At 42.7% G+C, this 19,887-nt stretch overlaps 1 long non-coding RNA gene across 1 annotated transcript; it reads left to right on the top strand.

The window, feature by feature from the left end:
- The first annotated feature begins 1,177 nt into the window (after nucleotides 1-1,177).
- Nucleotides 1,178-13,899, top strand: LOC117002690. Its single transcript, XR_004419340.1, has 3 exons — nucleotides 1,178-4,748; nucleotides 7,632-7,750; nucleotides 8,947-13,899. It is a non-coding gene; the product is annotated as an uncharacterized LOC117002690 (long non-coding RNA).
- Nucleotides 13,900-19,887: the final 5,988 nt, after the last annotated feature.

Here is a 19,887-nt window from a genome sequence, read left to right on the forward strand (position 1 = left end):
AATTGGCTGCCCATTGAGGGTTGAAGAGAACACAACTAATTACACAAGAATTATGAAGTTCGAATAGAGTATGTTACTTTGCTCACACAAAACTTCAAGGGAGACAAATCAGAGAGATTTATTACCATATTCTTCTTTTTCAACAAACCTTACAAGGAAGGGAAAATACAGCAATGTAAAGGAGTTGAAGATTCCTGTTTCTATAATAGCTGTATCTGCACTATCCTACCTGTTAAATTTATTCTCTGTGGGTGGTGATGCTGTTGAATAGTTTTTGTTTCTCAGCCATCTTTACTTTTTCCCCTGTAAGCAGCTCTTTTGTGTAGGTCTATAAAGATGGAATCCTCTCCTACCTATAACTTTCTTCAGCTGCATCACACTTGAGCCAGGGGTTTTGCAGGGAGCAAAGGGCAGCACGCAAAACTGATCATAAATACACTCCCAAAAATTCACTTTTATTTTAGCTCACTCACTCTAATTGTCCTCTTGAGGCTTGATTTGGAGCACAGAGAAATCCAAAGGGTACTCAGTGTGCTGTGGGTCAGGTTTTCAGGTCACCTGTACATGGCAAGTGGTGAATAATGAGCAGCACAGTGCCAGCCCCTTAGGCCTGACCCTGAGGATGGAGGGAAGAATTCAGCCACTGATCTCATCAAGAGCAGTCTCAGGGATGGAGGAGAGCACAGCCACCCACTCCTCCTGCAGGAAAAGGCAGTCACACACCTTACTGCTGTGTCCCAGTAGTGCAGTTGACCATGCCCCGATTAACCGGGGCAAACTGAGCCCCTGAACATTTTCTCTGTGGAATTAGTTCTTCTGTCCATGCCAATGGTTCAAGAAGTTGCTAGAGTCACTGCTGGGACTTGATATGGTTACAGATAAATTTCCATGCTCAATTACGAGTACTGTGCTGACTGATTTGTCCCTTCCACTGCTATAAACAGGTCAGGATTAATACACATATGTTGCAAACCAAACTACATGCATTAAAAACTGTTTAGGGTGGATTTTTTCCTTGGATTTTTTTGGGGGTTTTTTTCTTTGGTTTGGCTAAGTTTTTTTATTGTTGTTTTTGTGGTGGTTTTTTGTTTTGTTTTTTTGGGGATCTTTTGGGGTTGTTTTTTTGTTTTGTTTTGTTTTTTGGGTTTTTTTGTTTGGTTTGGTTTTTTGGCAGGTTTTGAGGTTTTTTCCTAATCAGAATTCTTTAAGCCAGTTTAAAATGTTTGTTCTTGCTAACAAGAATGTTCTTTCCTTTAGTCCAGATTAGACATTTGGATGGGAAATGGGATGTGGAGGTCTTGGCCCAACTTTCTGTGCAACCACATGGGAACCACTTCACGCTGTGGCCCCTTGTTGCTGCACCAAACTTGACCCTGCTGTGCTTGATTTACAGCCTGTGGGAGGTTGTTACCATCCCTTGTCTGTTTTAGGGACATCAGCAGGTATGATCCAAGACTGGGGATTCTGGACACCACCACAGTAACCATGGTAAAGGTCTGAGAGCCTCTTGGTCAGTTCCAAAACTCCCACTTCTTTCCACAGGGTTAGGAAAAGGTCCTTGTAGAACTGCTTTTAACTTTTATCATCTCTGATAAATCTTTTAGCACTTATCATCTCTGTCTCCATGGGTGCCCCTTCCTGGTGTCCTGTTGCTTTCCATACATTGAGTTGTGCTGTTGTCACAAAGGATCTGGAGACAGATATGTAATTACCAAGGGTAAGACAGATAACTGCATGGCAGAAAAAGAGGTGTTCAAGCCTGGAAACAAGAGTTAAAATAAAATTAATTTCTCTTACCCACTTTCCAAAGATGCCAGCCTTTCTATATTAACTCGCCTGTCATTAATCTAATAAAGCTCTACTTTGTTCATAATTTACTCCACTCTTGAATAAGCCATTCTAATATTTGTGCAGGGTAAGTACATAAATCATTGTTGCCCTTCTCTACTTTTTTTTTTTACTTATCTGGTTCTTTCAAGGTCAATAACCTACCTTACAACTTTCATCTGGTTTCAATATTCAGCTACTGCCTTTTACACCTCTCTTCCTTGTTCATGTCCATTTGGATAGCTGCAGCTGTATCTCCTCAAGTAGCTATTGATCATGTCTCCTTGCTAAAGGTTGCTAACTGCATCAGCAGTAATGATACAAATTACATCTGTTAGGGTTCACTCACACCTCTCTTTTAGAAGGAGAGACCACATTCTGACTTTGTTGCTGTCGGCCATCTCTTCTGCTTAGGGTATCTAAAACTCAGTGAGAAAAATTATAAGCTGTAAAATATCCTCCTTCTGACACATGTAGGCTTTCAGTGCCCAGGTCATGCAGAGAAGCCAATCAATCCCTACTGACCTCCAGGAGCCTGAAATATATCTGGGTAAGGCCCCAGTCAGCAATGCACTTAAGGATATGCTTATGTAAACATAGGATCCATCCCCTTTTCAGTGCAATTTGGTGAGAAGTGCATTTCAGAGCAGGGCATCTCCAGGGATGCTCCTTTCTGCAAAGGTTGTGCAGGATGAGGCTGTACCAGCTGCCAGCACGAGCCCACTCCAAGGTGTCCTGCACAGGGCAAAGCAATTCTGTTTTGGAATCTTTGTGTGCATTTGTGAGTGTGAACCCTTGTCCTGTGCAGAGCTGATGAGCTCTTAGGAGCTTGAGTTTCTCTTGCTGACTGTTTAAGAGAAAATTTAATTATTTATGATTAGGCAGAATAGTTGGGTGCTGCAGGACCTTACAGCTATGCCTGCTGTGTGCTGAGAGACCATCCTGCCTTTTGGCTTCATCAGTTCCTTGACCCAGTTGTGCTGCTGCCACAAGACTGCCAGCTTGTACCAAAAAACACAGGAGTGGAGTTTTGTTGTGGTTTTTTTGCCAAGGAGTGAGGCTGGTATAGAAGAAAACAGGGCTAGAAAGGACCTGAAGAGGTCACCTCATCCACCCCACACAAACCCCTCCTGACCTGTTTGTCTCAAGTGTTTTTTTAACCCCGTCAGCCGTGGAGATCCCCCAGCCTGCCCAGGCAATCCCCTCCAGTGCCCAATGACCCTTTCAGCAGGGAAGTTATTCTAGTTCTGAACTCAGGTCTCCCTTGCTGCATTTAAACCCATTACTTTTTTTGTGCTCTCCCTGTGGATGTGGATAACAATTTATTGCCTTCCTCTTTGCATAAGCCATTTCTATAATTGAAGACTGTTATCATGTCTCCTCTCTGTCTTCCCTGCTCTAGACTAAATAGCCCAGATAGGATGAAAGCTGGAATGGGGTGTCAGGGAGAAGGAGTTAGAGGAGGAAATCAGAGAGGGATTAATCCTGCTTTCAGTCCCTGTAGAAACAGACTTTTCCTTCTGAAGGATGGGGATGTGGGAGGGGTAAACAGGATTCTCAGTGCTGCTGATTCACTAATTCAGCTCTGTGAAATGTGTACCTGATTGATGGGCCACTGCCTCACAGACTAAGGAAGAAGGGCTTGGACTGACCCTGCCATCCAGCCTCTGTGCTTGGAAATGAAGGCTTTAATTTCTTACATTGCTGAGGAGCGTATCCAGCTCACACCTCAGCTCCTGTGAGATGTATCTGGTGAAGTTTCTGTGCATCACAAAATCTGCTTCCAGGTGCTGTGTGTGCTCTACAATCAGACAACATGGTGATGGAGCACCACCACCATCCAGGCTGCCCACCATGAGCCCTGCCAGGGAGCAGGACTCCTCTGCTCTGCTGGCAGAATGTTGTTTCTGCTGCCCTGACCCTGGCTCTGCTTCCCACCCATGGGCAGCATGGGAAGCCACTCACCACACACGCTGCCTACATGTGTTTCAGCTGCCTACATGTTTACAGCTTGATTGCTGTTCATAAAGCAGCACGTGGAAGAGTGATGCAGAAAGCCCTGGGGTGTATTATGTCAGTGTCACATACATTAAGGAAGTACAGCTCACAGTGACTTCTCGTGCTCAGAGCCCTTTCCATTATTCACAGCTGCTGTCAGAGCTGCAGCACGAATGCAGCCATTGCTGTCACAACCTGAAACAAAAACACCTCCCAGACTGGAGACTTCCAAAAGCACAAGGTGGAGGAAAAAAATGTTTCTTTACTACTTAATGCTCTGAAACAGCTTTTGGTGACAGTTCTGCCTTGCTCCAAGCGCTCCAAGAACAGCACGTAAGGTGGAGCTGTTTTCCCTAGACTCCTGGTGACATGGGATCACTGGATTATTTACATCAGAAAAGGGCTGGCCTTGAAGAAAGCAAAATATTAGATGCTGCTTGGGACAGCAGGAAAGTTCACTGCATTTCAAGTGCACTGCAGACTAACTCCAGCACTGCCAGTCTCTCTTCCTCCCCCACTGGCTCATCAGTCAGCTGTTTAGACTTTCCAGTCCAATTTCACAGTTAAAACAATCTTGACAAATTGCAATCCAATTGTTTAGTTGGTTTTATTTTTTTTTTAATCTTTTTTTGCTTCCTTCTCAGAGTGACTTTGAAGATGACATTTGTATTTGTGAATTAAAACCACATTTGCCCAATCTGCAGAGGGAGGAGGCAGGGGCAGAAGAGAGAAGAAAAGCTTTTGTTCTCCTCCTCATACTGACCCCTCACCTGCCAGGGCCAAGCTCCAAAATAATTTCTAACAGCTGAGGTTAGTCAGGGACACCTAATCCCGGAAAGCTGGCTCTGAATTGCAGCACCAGCACACAGTGGTTGAGTTTCATCAACAGCCATTCACATCTAATTCTCCCAAACCTCTGAAGTGTGAGTATATGTACAGGTGTGTGCTTATTTAATCAATAAATAACTTTATTTTTCATAAATCTGAGCCCAAATGGCATCAACAGCAGTGACATTATGTTTTTTAAAGCTAAGCAAGCTCAGGAGCTGTTTTGAGGATGCACTGGGGTCTTTTGAGTGTACCCCGAACAGCCATGTCTACAGGATGCCCAAGAATTGTGATTCTCAACCAAAGAGAGGGCTGAGTCCTCATTCCCTGATTTCCTGTAATGGGAAGGAGTGCTCTGTGCAAATGGAACTGGAAGTATCCTGCTGAGTGTGCTGAGACCTGTCCTGTGTGTTTGCAGAAGGAGCATCCTGGCAGCACAACAGAGACAAACGTCCCAGGGTTCAGTGATGGGAGGATGTGACAGCAATGGGCTCACTCTGAAAGAAATGCTCCTTCCCAGGCATGAACAGAGACCAGATGAGAGGTGTTGGGTAAAATTGCAGTTTTTTCTTCTGTGGAGTAGGTCAGCAGGAATAATGTGTTATTTGTCTCAGGAGAGTTTCCATTTTTTCAGATAGTTCCCTGGTTGACCCTACGTATTGGTGACTCAAAGATGAAACTCCAGTTCTGTTGCATCCCTTCCCAGAAAGGGAATTCCCAGCAACTTTTCACTTTGTGGTGTTTGCTTTAAGACCATTCTCTTTTTATTAAGAAAAAAAATTTGTTTTTGCTGTTTAGCCAGTTGAAATGAGTAATGAAAATGTTATTTACATGGGACAAAGGAAATGTTTTCTTTGAAATTATTTCATCTTACTAATTGATTACAATGTGACTGCTTGGATGTGTGCAGCATTCAGCATCCAGTTCCTCTGTCAGAGCAGGTCTTTGGCCAACCTGATATAAACCATCCCATGGGAGAAAACAAGAGTAAAGGGTGTCAGGTATTTAATGCTGACCATCCCATGGATCCAGTTCAGTCTCCACACAGAAACAATTCTGGAGTCTGAAAAGATATCCTAAAAATATTAGAAGTTTCTGTGGAAGATGAAACACTAGAGAATATTGATAATTAAAAACATAGACTAGAAATAAAAAATTATCTAGAGTAAACTCCTCCAAGGAATAGGTATTTTCTGTTGTTCAGTGCAGTCACCACTGAGAGCCTGCTAGCATGGAAAGTACTTGCTGTTGATGAAAAGTAATAATATAAATCCACAGTATGTCTGAATTTAAATCAGAAAGGGAAAAAATTAATATAAAGGATTTAAGTATAACAGCCCAATTCCCTCGAGAAGAAAAAGAATCTCATATTTGGAAGTGATTTCAATATAATAATCTTCAAATATTCATGGCTGAAAATTTTTCCTAAATGCTGTTTCCAAAATGCTGCGAGACAACAACTGTGTCCTGAGCTGATTTCAAAACCATGGAAAATAATATTGTTAAACATAAACACAGAAGAAAATGTGATATCAACAGAAATTAAAAGGAGGAAATTTGTCCAGGTCTGTGTGTCAAGAATGGTGAAAAACAGAGAGAAAAGGCTTCAACAGGAAAGCTGGAAAAGCCAGCATGGAGAGGCAATGTCATTCCCAGCTCACAACGCATCCGTGTGATTTGTGTGGTTATGATCTATTCCCCCTGGCTCCAGCAGCCACTCTCAGTGCTGCCTGCTGCCAAGAAGTAGGTCAGAGACCTATTTTAGTCCCTATTCTTCTGTGGCCACGTCGTGCTCCCTGCACCAGTGAGCAGAAGGGAAGGTGAGACTGGCAGGGGCTGGGCTGAGCAGGGTGCCCTGGCCCCAGCAATGACCCCTCCAACAGCAGGGACTGCCCCTGGGAGTGCCCACTTCTCTCTGCTTGCTGAAGAAGGATTTCAAGGGAATTAGAGACTCAGTCTGTGGTTAAATGCTTAAACTAAATAGGATGAATCTGAGCCAAAACAGACGTGAAGTGCCAGCCCTGTCTGGTGATGCTGCACCCAAGCAGTGATTTGTGTTGACTCGGATCTTGATGGTCTGGTCAGAGTGGCCTTGCAAACCCTGCTACTGTGGCTGAGGTGGGGATGGAGGGGACTCAGGCAGGAGCAGGAAGCTGGGGATGAAGCAGAAAGAATTGTGTTGTGACAGAACATTTAGTGCTCAGGGGCTAAAAGCTGCCTGCTTTTCCTGCTGTCCCCCAGGGCTAGTGATTTTGTCACTTCTGCTCCTAACATCCTTCATTCTTTCCATATATCAGCTGCCCTTTGCCCCTCCTCTGAATTTATACATCTGATTAACATAATTCAGTGGAATTTAGTCATTGTTTCCAACTTTTCCCTTTGAAGCTAGCTAAAAGGAAGCTGCTCTGATTATCCCACAATATCATCTAGAAATCATAAAAACTACAATAAATTAACCTGAAGATCTATCTCTCCTTATGGAGTTCCCTTATTTGTATCTCTGTGTCACAATGCCAAATCTTCTTGTTCCTCACTCATCTCTGTCAGTGGCAGGCAAAGGCTGCTGGGGACAATGGTTTTGCCACCCTGGTGTCCTGTGACCTTTGGAGGACGAGTGAACCATCTCCCTGTGGGAGATTTGGTGTTTTGCCACTGGTCAACAAAATGCTGTCCTCAAGTGGATAGTTTTACAAGTGGCAAACACAGTCAGTGCTGCTGCCTCAGGCCTGGCACAGCCCCAGACTCCAGGGTTTGTCACCACTGAGGTGATGGCAGAGATGCCAAGGAGGAGCGTTAATTCTCATGTGTCCCTCTCGTGACATTTCCTTAAAATATCTGCAGCCTTCAGTCCAATGCTGTGCTACTTTATGTGAGCCAATTGTGTTCCCTCTGACATGAAACAAACTGCAAAGCCTCACCATTCTGCCTCTAGCAGGTCTTGAGCCCAGCTTTTCAAACTGATTTTTCCCTTTTCACAGTGCACCTGTCAAGATCCCGCTCTGGAACAGAAGATCAGAGCAAACGGGGGCTGAGCAGAACAAAAGCTGACCCAAACCTTTGACCTAAATTTAACATGAAGCCAAATGAAACCTTAGAGGTTTGTAAATGTTCATGAAACATTTCCACCTCCTGCTCCCCTCTCCTTTATCTTTGGTTCCTTTATACTTCTACACTTAACTGTTTCTAATTGAAAGTCTAATGTAAAGCTGCCCTAAATTAATGGAAAGTCCCTCACTGATTTTAGTGCCTTCTGATTCAGCCTCCCAAAGAAAGGAAATAATTTCTTTAATGAAAGTGTCTTTAAACTTAAGAGAAAATAAAACCTGAAAAGAGATAAGGAAAAGAAGAGATCAAATGCAATTTTCCAGCTAGCAGCACATGCCCTTGATCTGAACCACACCCATAAAATTGCTATGGATACAGGGAAAAACATCACTGTGCAGAAAGAGAGAATTGCTGAGACAATTAATTGGTGGATTGGTTTAATAAGAATGGTAACATTTCTAGTTTTTGCAATCAGGTTGTTAGAAGCTAACTGCTGGTAATCACCTGGCATTTGTCACTTGAAATTTCCATTTGTACCAATATTGTAAAAATGAAACACATGAAAACTTCATTAAAGAAAATAACTCTGCTACTCATACAGTTTTTAGCTTGCTAGGAGACTCTTTTCAGAAGGAGATAGTGATAGTTTATGGGGCTTAGTTACACCTGAATTTCCCTAAACAATGCATTAAATGGTCAGAATAAGCATGTTCTTGTCCAAGGTATATTCTGGAATCACAGACGAGGGTTTTGAGCAAGGCTGGTGAAACCAGCCCCAACAAAAAATAAGATGTTGAAAGGTTGTTTTTTGGCAGCAACAGGTCCTGATGGGTTGCTGTTGCCAATTCAGAGCTTGGTCTCTGTAGTACTGCCCTGCCTTGAGCTCCTGTTTTGCTCATACAAACTGAGTGTTTTCTGTGGGCACACTGGTGTGGCTGCATATTTTACTTGTGAATACATGCACAGCATATCCAGGGAGTTATTCCCTAATATCTGTGTACCAGACAGTTTTGGTGCTCACAGTCACAGGGTAGATGCACACAGAACATGTGCTCCAGAGGCTGCTACTGGGTGTTAATGGAAAACACAGACGTGCAAAGTGATCCTAGGACCATGCTGTTCATTATGTGCCTATACATGAGCATTTTTTAACATTATATGTGTGCAAATTTTACAGAGTATAGGGGTTTTTCATTCTAATTTTCTTTTTGTCTCCTATTTGTGTTTTTTTCCCCTTTCTCCTCCTAGATTTTCTGCTTCTGAACTCCTCTGAAGTCCTCCCCAGTGTCAAGGCTGGACTGGGTGGTGTGTCCCTGTCCCAGTGTCTGACAGCAGTGATGGCACCTTGTTCAGACATTCCTGACCAAAACACCTCCAGAGTATCTGCTGGGTGCCTTTGTCTTTGGAGGTTTGGATAGTCCTGTCCATGCACTAAGCACTATTCAACTCCTGAAAAGAGAATAAGGACTGTGACAGAAAGGTGCTGGCTGAGATCAATGGACCATCACTGCAGGGCTAGTAAATCCAATGGACACAGAAATCAGGCAAAGAAGAAATTATCCTATTTTCTTTTTTCAGCCCAAGTTAGAAGGGGGAAATTCTGTGTGTTGGCCTATTGACAAATGTTTTGATTGTCAAAACTTAGAAAACTTTTATTTCTCTCACAACTTGTCTTGGATCCACTGGTGTGGATATTTCATCTATCTGTTTCTAGAAACATACAGAGCATGAATTACTGGAAATGAAGCAAAATCTACCAGACATAAACTCAGCGCATCCTCTGTAGCTCATATTCTCTGAAGACTCATTTGTCCTTTTCATCTTTTGAGATATTTCCTCTCTTCTCTCTGGCCTGTTCTCATTATTTGTTTCATCAGCCATTTGTTATACAACTCTTGGCAAAGTATCAGGGAAACCTTCCTGACTGTGAATGGGGAAGAGCTTTCTTAAGGGAACAACAACATTCTTTACCTGGGAGAGCAGAAAACAAGTCAAGCCCAAATATTGTCTTTGCTGAGACAAAGTTTGTGAGCACAGTGATGTGCTTTGTCGGACTAAGGGGTGCAGCTGATGAAGCTTGTTCTGTTGGGATTCTCTTTGGTTCCTTAAAAGGTTTAAGGTGTTATTTCTCCCTGTGAAACTTGCCTGACTGCTGTGCCAGTGGTCAGGAAGGCAGTGGTGGCAGGATGGACTGAGCTGCTGTCTGGTTGAGCTGAGCTCCCTGTGTGTGGCTCCATGGGGGCGGTGAGCCTTCTCATCCAGGGGTGGGGATGCCTTCCTGGCTACAGGCATCCCAGACAGTCATTAAAACAAGCAAACTGCATGTTTCATCTCTCCTGGGTCCACAGCTTCCTCAGCCCAGACGAGATGCCTTAGACCCAGTCTGAGCCACAATAAACTTTTCACTTTGCAGTTTCACCCAAGGCTTGACTTTGCCCTGGGATTATCCTGAGATTCCTCTGCTTCAGGTCTGTTGGGTTCCTCTCTGTCTCCTCTCCAGCTAAAAGTTTATAGCAGAGCAGTACAAGCATGTCCTAAATTCAGAGCAAACTGAAGGAAAGGCAGCTGCAGCTCCCAGCCTGCCAGAGAGACTCCCCTGGCAGGTCTCTGACGAGTTTCTACAAGTTCACTCCAACCAGCAATTCTGGCCAAAGCAAAATTTTGCATGAAGTTCATATTAGTTCATACTAGCTCACGTTGCCAGCAATTCAGTAGCTCCTTCTCAGTGCTTGAGTCTCAGTTGAAAGATTTATGTGCACTTGCCATGCAGCCTCTCTGAGAAAGTCATGAAGGTGGGCAAACATTTAGTTTTCCCAAATATCATGGTGTAAGTGAGTTGTGTAATATCTTCTGGAAAGACTGAAGATTTTAAGTCCTAATACAGAGTTGTCATCTCTGTAATAGCAGATGTAATACCAATGTAAAGATGTAATAGCATCTAGATTAACTTCCAAAGCAGTAAAGGACACAGTAAAAGTAGTTTTATATAGTAATTTTCATTTCCACTCACTGAATCAGTGCGGTCTTACATCTATTGAATAACCCAATATTTATAAAACCTTTCCTTTAAAAGAATTTCTAATGCTTTAACTGCATGCATTAAAACTCATTTTGTGTGTTTTAAATGAATTATAACCTATTCAAAAGCACTTTCTCACCCTAAAGCACTCTGTGCATTATAGTCTCTGTAATACCTTCAGCTGCTACAGAGATCTCGCAGAGATGAGGATATTCATGATAAATAGATTTGGGGTTTTTTTCATGTTCATTTAATTTTGTACATTTGCTAAAAGAGTAAAAAAAATCCATGTTATTCAAATTTTGGAGAAGGGTTGGTCGAAAAATCTCTATTTAGTTCCTTTTGAGTCACAGTGAGTTTCAGTGAGTTTTTAATGAATGGCAGTATGCAAATACTAGCCACATAACCAACATTTTCTGTCCTCTCCTGACTTATTGTAGATTAACAAGGATGAATTACTGTCCCACCCCTTGTGCTAGGTTAACTCTGTGTGGTCTGGGCTAAGACTGAGCCAAACCCAGTCCTCAACTGGAGCTGGACCTGGCAGTGGCTCCTCAGCTCCCCATCAATTACAGCAGTGCAAAAAGCACTGCTGCATCCAGTGACCTGCTCACACACTGCTGGGGATGCACCCTCAGCTGCTGGAGCAAAGCCCACCTCCATCCTGCTGGAAAGGCTTTGCAAAGAGGAAGCAAAATCCTGCCCAGTGCGGTGAGGAGCAGACAGAGGCTTTTTGGGGGTGTCTGTGGGAAGGGGGGTTTGCTGTGCCCAGGAATGGGAGGCATGTCTGCAGTGGGAGGCAGCGCTCACAGGGCTCCCCACTCTCACCATTGAGCATTGTTCACAGCAAACATAGATGCTGTATATGGATGCAAAGCTTAATTTGTGGTTTTTACACCCACCACATTTCTTGGAGTTGACAATTTCTAGAACTTTGGGACTTTTTATCTCCAGGCTGTTGTTTTCTTCGGGTTTTTTTCCTTCATTTTATAGGGAGCTAGCAGCCCATCTTTTTTCATAATGAAACAGCAAGCAAACAAACCAACCCACGCTTTGGACAAAGCAGCTGTGTAATGCTGTCCTCCCCTCAAAAGTGTACAAATCTGCAGGGCAGTGGGGACACATGTTGGGTTGGTATAACACAGTACAGCTGCACCATGACACTGCTTGGGTGGATGCTGAGAAATCTATAGGAATTCCCCAGAGAAATGTGGAGTTGGGGGGGAAAAAGTCTGCTCTATCCACTGTTCCACTTTGCTGGAAAATCCACTGCCCAACAGTGAGAATAGAGTGACTTATTTTTCAGAAGTGCCTTGGGCCAGCTGTGACTGAATGGTTGTTTCTTGCTCCTGATAGTTCCCAAAATGTTCGGGGCATTTTCCAGGTGGAAGAAAGTTAAAGAGACACAAAAGAAAGAAGAAGAAGATTCAACTCAGCAGTTGTTTAGAATAAGTGGAATCTAATTTATTCTAAAATTTCAGCCCTTTCTGATGACTTCACAGTTTTAAAGAAAAAAGTATTTTTGAGCTCTCCTAGGCATGCTGAAAAGCTCCTTGTTCCTCCTGCTCTGTGGCAGAAGATGCTGCATTAGGACTTGTACAAGGCTTTGACACGAGGTATGTAATGCTCACTTCTGAAAACAAAACTAATATTTTCTCTGAGGATGGAAAAAGAATGAGCCAGTCACCCTTTCTCTGGGAATTTCCAGCCAAAGGGAGTAGTTATGTACTTCAAGTACTTCAATTCATTGGTGAGTGGGCAGAGTATGGATTGTTGGATCCTCTTGTTGGACATGGAGTGAGAGACATGTGGGGATGGCAGGACTGTGTCACCTCGTGCTCTACCATCATCAGCTGTGTGGCTTTGGCAGACATTGTGAATCACAACCTTTCCAAACACTACTGTACCCTGACCTGCCCCAATCCTTCTCTCAAAGCTGTCCCTTCCTCCTTTACCAGCCAGAACTGTGAGTTTGAGTACATGAAGAAACAAAACCAGACAGAACTGACTGGAAAAAACCTGCAGCCCCAGATAGGTGTTGATGGACATTCTCCACTGGCTGAAAGTTTCTTATCTAGTTTCAAGGACACTTTTATTTTTAAATCTCTTTTCCATTGGACATGTATGTGTGAAGTCAGGTAGCAGGCACAGAGGCTGGATCAGAAATACCCACAAGATGCCTGATTTCTATTGTACTCCATAATTATAGTAGCATACACTTTGGACTGACAGCATTTCTCAGCAACAGAGTACTTTAGAAATATTAATCTCACATCAGCTATTTGTGTTGAATATTGGCTTATTCAGCAGCTGATGTGAGCCAATATTATCATACTTTTATGGACAGCAAAACAGAGAAAGAAAGATTAAGTGACCCACCTAAGGTGAAGCAGTATGTCCAAGAGAAAACCTAGTAAAGCTTGGGGATTACTGCCTCCCAGTGAAGGAGAAATGTCTGCAATACTTCAGCTTTAGACAGCAACAGCCAGATCCTCCAAAATGTCACTGTGTTCCTCCTTGTGCAAGTCCCAAAGACTCAAATTTCTTAAAGGAGAGATGAATTCTCTGCTGGTAATTAATATAAGCTGTGATTAGCTTGTGATTTGGCAAAAATGGCCAAAGGCTTGACTCTTTTAACCTTGCCTTCTCACTATTCAGTATTTCCCATCCTGTGAGCTGAGAGGGACTCATATAGATGGGGCTGTTCCCCAGTTATGGGCATGGGCTGCACGATGAGGAACAGAAGTTCTGTGTCCATGCAACTCCTACAACATCAAATCTCAAGGTAACAGCATCTCTTAAATTGAACACTGATGTTGTAGGAACTTTAGTAAACTAATTTTTCCTTGAACAGTTGAGTAAACTTCAGAAGAAAAAGGTTTACATTGAGAAATTGGCTAATAATAGGGATAAGATAACTTTACATAGGAGGAAAAAAGCCTTTTGTTCCTGGACTTTCTTCTCTTACATCACTTTATGGATACCATTCAAGGAAGCAATCTCTGCAGAATAATTCTAAGTGTTAACTAATTATGTTTCGACAAAAATGAGCAGGGTCTCAGATTTTACTTGGCTTGGATGTCTAAAGGCAAATTATAAGTTACGTAATAAAACAACAGAATCATTCAAGATTGATTTACTTGTTTATTTTGCTATAAGAAATGAAATTTTTATTGGAACGAAATTAAACAAAGGTTTATGTGCTTGTATTCCCCATAGCCTTTTATAAAGTACTGATATAGTAATATTCATAAATCATACCAGAGTTTTCAAATTTCCTCAGCAGTGACCTAGACAACAAATGCTTAACTTGCTGAGAGACTTTGAAATTAAATTCAGCTGTAATATCATCATGACTAATTTATGGTAAGTTTGGTTGCTACAAAGATACACTTAAAGAAACTGAAGTACATGGTGAGGATAAGAGAAAACATGGGTTTAGTATCATGTAGTTATTCCACTAGAAAGATTTACTCTACATTTCATGACTTTACTGAACATGGCAAACCAGTGTGTTCCTTGGGAGAGAGGAACTCTTAGATAATAAAACATGTAAATACCAGGCCTTCAACCAAGTAAAACATGCAATGCACCAGATAAGAGATTAAACCTTTATAGCTATTGAAGGAGTCTTCCCCTTGACATTTGTTAATATGAACATTCTTGCAGACACATGGACTCTCTATAGTAATGTGTATCTATAAATATATACGTGCTTATTCATGCATACAGCCTCCACTTCAGAACAGGCATAATAGTAAAATATTATTTAGGGTAACACAGACATTATCTGGTGCAATTGGAATCATGTTTCTGAATTGCCCAACATCCCTTCAGCCCATTTTTGTCCCACTGCAACTTTTGAACTTCCTGCAAGCTCATTATGGCAAATTGAGATTGATGACAAAGTGCAGCATTTTTAAATTATTAGCATTTTAAATTACTAGTAACCGAAACAGGCATGACATTTTTCTTTTATCATTGCTGCTTTTTGGGAAAAGCCTCAGAATTGCTTGGCTTTTGAAGGTTCTCTCCCTGTCCTTTGTAACCCATTCTAAGGAACCAGCTGGCCAATTAAAACAATCTCTCCTTTGGAAAGCAAGCATTTGTCAGAGTTAAGAATGAAGGCTTTCTTCTACTACATCTATTGTCCCATTCATTCATTTACATAACTACTCCAGTGTTAATCAAGTGCCTGTAGGCATATCTCTACAAAAGTGTAAGGCCATAAAAATAAAGGCAGACACATCTAGTTGTAGATGAACCTTCCATATGCTGCAGATCTTTTCTCAGACACTTATCTTGGTTTATCTCCACCTCTTTAAATTGGAAAACTCACAAAAATCCATCTCCTGTGAGATTTCCAAGATTTCTTCATTTCATTTGGGTCAGAACTGACACAAAAAGATGCATGTCTCAGAGCACTTCTGAGCTGCTGCCAGGAACAGGAAGTGCTGGACTGTGCCACTAAAAAAGAAAAAAAAAAAGTTTTTTGAAAAGTCACCAAATTTTTTAACCTTTAAAAAATTGGCCTAGTTCAGTCTCTGGTATGATTAAAAGAGCTGCCCTGATTTATTGGTGTCAAACAAAGTATGTTAGGGCAGAACATTACTTTGTAATGGAAAAAGTGTCAGTGGAAGCCCTGCCCATCAGCACTGCTTGGGCTGGGTGAGGCCTGAGCCTCAAACTCTGTCCAACACTGCAGAAAAGGACTGCTAGAAAAGGAGGAATGCTTTACCTGGAAAACCATCTCTCAGTCTCCCAGATAAAGTTGGCTGTGAAGTCAACATCAGCATCTGGGGTTCTGCTGATTAAATTGTCATAGAAATCATGAAATATACTGAGTTGGAAGGGACCCACTTGAATAATCTGATATTTGCTTTGCACCTCACCCTGACCCTGCAAAGTAAAAGGAAACAAGTTTCTCATTCCAATCCCACCAGGAATGCTAAAGCATGAATATAGAGTGATAGTTTTGGGAATGTTTCACAGAAGAAGCTTTCCATACACATAAATTTAATAAACAAATAATATTCTCCAGTTGGTAACATAGTTGCTTCCCGCTGTCCTTTAATTTTGCACTTTTTCTTTTCTCTTGTAAATGACAAAGTAATTTTATTTTGACTGTATTCTTGTTCTTGTACATTGTCTTATCCAGAGCAATGGTCACAGGGACATGCCAGGGATTGCCCAGAGACAAATGGAAAATGAAATGTAAGTGATGCAGGGGAGCCAAGCCTGCTGTTAATAACTCAGTCTGCTTCAGACATACTTGTCCCACCATCATCCTTCTGAAGTATTTTTAATAGAACCCCTATGCAAAGTGAGAGCTTAATAAGATGCCTACTCCTGTCCTTCCTGAAACCACCATGTTCATTTTTCTTCAGTACATTCAACTGTGGTGACTTTTGGCTTTTAATCTGACTTATGACCCTTTGAGATGCCATTGAGATTATAGTTGAGGTCCTTTGGAACAGGGGACAAAATTAGTAGCAAATATAAATTTCATTTGGTGAACTTATTATAAAAATTATATAGAAAAATCAGCACTGACAGGAAAACTTTTACATAGAAAATTATACTGGAATTAGCAGTCCTTTGCACCTATACACATTTCTTCTAGCAGATATTCTGCCTGTCCTACTTTTGGGCAACTACTTTTGATCAAAATGCTGCAAACTAAAAAAGGTGGTCCTCATTTTGTAGTGCTTATTTTGTGTGAACAAAATTATCTTCTGTCTTTAGATGTTTAATGATTATTTGAAAGCAACTTGATGAATAGAAGACCATGTACTCCCACTTGGGGTAAATGTATTTTTTGAGTGATTCACAATAATTAATCTTTGTCTAAGCGGAATGCATTAATTTCTCTTACTGGTGATGACTGTACTTCTGTTTCTTTTCCTAAGTTAGATGGTTCTGCTCCAGAGGCATATTTGCTGATTAAATTGGACTACAACCGGGCACTTAGGTTATGTCACTGTTACCCAAATGATCTTTTAAAGAACACAGAGTACTTGTTTTTGCTGCTCTTGCGTGCTCCACATTTAATCACGGATCTTTGTAGCTTGTTATTTCTAAAATTCAGATTACTGTGACTTAAAAGCCTCTCTGTCCTTGCCAGTGCTCGGTGACATAAAATAAACCCACATATTAAGAAAAGAACCACAAAACTTGTCAAGTTGCACTGAGGAATGGAAAGAAAATGCTTTACAGCGATTTGAGAACGCTGTCTGCAGCACAGCTATAAAGGGAAATGCTATAATAAGTTGATATTATCCATGCAGCCAGAACTGTGTTTTTGAGAGGGCTGTTACCCACAGCAGTACCCTGGGGCAGGGCAGCCCTGCTGGGGATGGTGAGACACAGACACCCAGCAGGGCTGGGTTCATGCCCTGAGAACATGAGAGCGCCCCTGGGCAGCAGGAGTGGGAAGGGGAAATAGAGGGGAAGATTCCCCACCAGTGTCCTGCTGCTCCTTGGTGAGACCATTCACCAAACCCCGTTTGCTTCTCCTCACCCTCCCGGGCTGGCTGAGACCCTCGGGCTCACTGCTGGCCGGCCCTGAGCAGAGCAGAGTGTCTGCTGCCATGTTCCTCCTCCTCCTCCTCCTCCTGGTCACCAGGGACTGCAGCGGGATGGAGACAGAGCTGGCACGACGGACTGAAGTGCTCCCAGTTCCTTTTTTAGTAAACTGCTTTGTCTCCAAAGTGCTGCAGAGCAAAGCCCGCTCACTCTGCGCCTCCCTCCTTGCTCTTGGCCTGCTGGAGGTGCCCTGGGTGATGTGCCAGAAATACTCCTCATTCCTAGAGATGGAACATCCCAGGTCCTGCAGCTGTGTCCCATTCCCCAGCTCAGTGCTCTGTGTCCCCAGGACAAGTGGCCTGTCCTCTGTCCTCCAGCCCGTCCCTCTCTGGTGAGGCCTGGTGGCAGCATTGCTCCTTTGTTCTTTTAAAACATGGCATCTAAGGAATGGACAGAAACCAACAACTCTTTTTTTCTTTGTGGCCTGGGATAACAAATAGCTTGCGTGCAGCTGTAAAACACTGCACTTGGGCAGGGTTTCACTGCCGGCAGGATGAATTGAAGGGCTCTGCACAGCTTCATCAGCTCCTTCCATGCTTGGTTTTGCCTCTCCTCGCTGCTCCTCCACAGCCCACGATGGTGCTGCTGGGGCATGGCCGGGGTGCCAGGGAGGAAAATTACACCAAGGGGTGATGGGAGCAACTAGCTGTCTCTGAGATTGGTTGTGCTCCATTCCCAGCTCCGATGCCTTCTGATTTCAGACTTTTTTTAGGGTTTTGGCCCTAAGTCTTTGCCAGTGTTTCACTACTGAGCTATTTCTTTGTCCAGACAGAACCTCTTCCAGGCCAGATGATAGTTTGGGATGGGGGTGACTGACATCAAGCTGGCACAAGGGTTGTGAGGGGTGGAGGGACAGGGACCTGAACCAGGTAAAAGGGTTTTGGTTAGAATGGGAGCCAGGGAGATGCTGGGGGCTAATGAGCTGCTAGCAAAGCTGATAAACAAAGTGTGGAGATAAATACAACGAGAATTAAGCAGGAGAGATGGTTGGAGGCTGGGTGTGGGAATCTACAAGGACATAAACAGTAAATATAAAACAGGAATGGAATTAGGGTGAAGAGGAAAAACTTACCTAAGAGGTGAGGTTGCAATGAGGGCAGGACATCTGGAACTGCAGGTAAAGGGGCAGAATTACATTCAAACATTTGCTGAGCTGCTGTTACGTATCAGGATGCTGTTTTCTCCAGTGTCTGTTCAGAGCTCAGTGCTCCTGGTTCAGCTCTGAGCTCTGGCAAAGGGTCCCTGCCCGTCCCATTCCAGAGGCCACCTGCATTTCTGACAGAATGCAGAGCAGGTGCCTGCACATGCACTGTCTGTGTGACTTGAGAGTGGATGAGACTTTGGGGAAATCATATGCTGCACAGTGATGCCATCCCTGGTAACATGACAGGGTCCTTCTGGGTGTTGAGGCAGGTTTTGTAATTTTATTTATAATTTGTTTATTTATTTCTGTATATATGGTCTCCTGCCATGCTGGGTGGCTCTGCTCTAGTGCCAGATCTTGGAAGTAGAATGTTATCTTTCAGATTCATCTTCCTAGGTGGTGGGAGGTGAGTGTGGGACTTCAGGCCAGGGCAAGATGGTCCCATGATTAATGTCTCATGCATTTGAATGCCCTCCCCATGAACTGGGTTCAGTTTCAGTTACCCAAACTAAACTCTTTCAGGATGATTGCTTCTGTGGTTTTGGCCTGGGATTGGGTTTTTTGCAGATGTTGCATATTCCCAGTTGAAATAGATATTAATGAGAGCTGAGTCTTACGTGTACAGTGTAAAGCCCTTGTAAAGTTTTTTGGACAGTTTGGACCTCCTGAAATTTCTGGAACTTTTTTATTTTATTTTCACTATTTCTCACCCCTCTCTGTTCTCACAACATATGATTTAGCTGCAGGAATACTTTTGTTGGTTTTGGATGATCCACTAATGAGAAGTACAGAAAACCCATGAGGATATAACGATTTTCTCTTACATGCTCAAGCAACAGGCAGCAAGTAAGGCTTGGTGCAATGCAGTAAACAGCAAGTAGAACACCAAAAGGAAAATCATTAAAATGTATCCTCTATGCTGTGCAAATGAAGGACAGAAAACTCCTAGGAAATTCTCTGGGAATTCAGCTGCACTTGCATAATTCCAGTTAGTGTAAAGACGGTGTTCATGTCAGTCCTTGTACTTGTGTGAGGTAAGGTCCCATTTGAACTTCTCATTTGACATCAGATCTAGTGTTATATTGCACTGTGAATAAAACAGTCAGCTCCTGACAGAGTAACTTCTGTGTGCCTTGAGGGATGGTGATGTGTTGGCTCATGCATTAGAGGCTGAAGATGGCTGTTCAGTTTCTACATCTCTGAACCCTGTTGGGAACCTGAACTGTTCACCTGAACCCTCATTTTTATGTGTTTTCTACTAAAACAGTTTAAAAGCATCTCTAAATTCTTGCTTGTTTGTCATAATGGAGGGGGGGAATAAAACACCAAATGGGAATTAAAAAAAGGATTTTTTTTTGTGACTCCTCATTAGGAGGTTTATGATCAGGCTTAGGGAAAGCTTTCCTTGAATTATTTTAAGGTTCTAATGATAAAAACCTTG

This window comes from Catharus ustulatus, chromosome 13 (genome assembly GCF_009819885.2).
Source record: "Catharus ustulatus isolate bCatUst1 chromosome 13, bCatUst1.pri.v2, whole genome shotgun sequence".
Lineage (NCBI taxonomy): Eukaryota > Metazoa > Chordata > Aves > Passeriformes > Turdidae > Catharus > Catharus ustulatus.